The sequence below is a fragment of the Dipodomys ordii genome, unplaced genomic scaffold (genome assembly GCF_000151885.1).
Source record: "Dipodomys ordii isolate 6190 unplaced genomic scaffold, Dord_2.0 Scaffold1, whole genome shotgun sequence".
Lineage (NCBI taxonomy): Eukaryota > Metazoa > Chordata > Mammalia > Rodentia > Heteromyidae > Dipodomys > Dipodomys ordii.
This window is the reverse complement of record NW_012267217.1, coordinates 33,503,304-33,504,658: the sequence shown is the minus strand read 5'-3', so window position 1 is coordinate 33,504,658 and position 1,355 is coordinate 33,503,304. Positions and strand designations below refer to the sequence as shown.

The following is a 1,355-nucleotide window of genomic DNA, read 5'->3' as shown; positions in this document are numbered from 1 at the left end:
CCGCTCCGGCTCGCCGCCGCCGGCGCCGGCTGCAGCAGCTGCGGAAACCCCGAGCGCCCCGATCCCCCGGGAACCCCGTCCCGACGCCCCGTTTCTGTTCTCCCCGTCTACCCCCACGCCGTCCCGGGACTCGCAGCCTCCGCCGCGCATGGGGCCGGTTCTGGGGGAGGGAATGTAAACAAATCGGGGTTTTATAGTTACCTCACACTCGAGTGCCGTGTGCATCTCCTCTCCGCTCGGTACCAAACCCCGGCTGCACCAAATCGTGTATTCACCAAAGCCGACTGCGCTAACTGCGTCGCGGAGGCCAGCGCTCCCGACGCCCGGTTACGCCAACGGCGTACAAGGCCCACTCAGGTCCCTGCGCAGCCGCACCCGGTCCGCCTATGGGTGCTACGCTACGGGCGTACACGCACCACCCAGCCATTCACTTCGGAAGCGCGGTTTGCGTAGAGAAACTGCACCACTCGCGGATTCTACACGGATGGTCGGAGCCACAGGAAACTCGAGTCTACGCAAATTGCGGAGATCCAGGGCTCCGCGCTAGTTTTGTTCCAAGAAAGGACGCCGCGGGGGAGTTGGGGCGGCTTCTAACGCATGCGTGGAGCGCCCTTTACCACTGGCCATCTAGCCCGGCGTGGCACACGGCACGGGTAGCCGGGGCCTTGGGCAGGCGGACGCGGACGGACGCTCTCGGGGCAAACATTTTATTTAGCCAACAGGTTTCATGAGGGATAACTGGGGACTATTTTTTTTTAATGTACAGGCGTTAAATCAATCCTCCTCTGTTAACGTAAGCGCTTCCGTCTGAGGGGGGGAAAAGAGCAACTTTAAGGCTAAGGGAGAGGGCTTTGCACCACCGCCCCGCACACACGCGCGCACCGCCACCGCGTCCCCGGGGAAAGCGCACTTACTGCAGGCCTTCCAACACTAAAAGGAAAGGTTGAGGCTCGACCGCAGCCACTCCGCTCGCGCAGACGCCTTCCCGACTTTCCCCCACCACCTCCCACTGAACTGATCGTCCCGGCTCCCATTCCCCGGCCGGGCCACCCCGCCGGCCCGCCACGGTCTCCTCCCCCCTCCTCTTAAGCAACGCACAGCCCCACATTTCCCTTAAATGGTGGCTCTGGAAGCTTGCCCTTTGCTTCACAGCTCTGCTTCCTGGCTCTTCGTGCACATGTTGAGGCTCATTTGTATTCTGCCCGGGGTGCTTGGGTTTCTGTCTTCAACCAGAATCTGGCTAACAGTGAGGATGAACTCTAGGGGTGACTCGCGGGAGTCTGGCAGCGTGCATGTAGCCATGACCAAGGATGCACAGCAACCTTGATGTGTCGGGAAGTAGGACTTATCCAGAA

The 1,355-nt window shown here is 61.4% G+C and overlaps 1 protein-coding gene across 1 annotated transcript in view; it reads right to left on the bottom strand.

Moving 5' to 3' along the window:
• Slc39a10 (solute carrier family 39 (zinc transporter), member 10) overlaps nucleotides 1–355 on the bottom strand; it is a 49,828-nt gene extending 49,473 nt beyond the window's left edge. The window contains exon 1 of the mRNA XM_013009944.1: nucleotides 202–355. The gene's annotated coding sequence lies outside the window, so the exon portion shown is untranslated. The remainder of the gene's footprint in view (nucleotides 1–201) is intronic.
• Nucleotides 356–1,355: the final 1,000 nt, after the last annotated feature.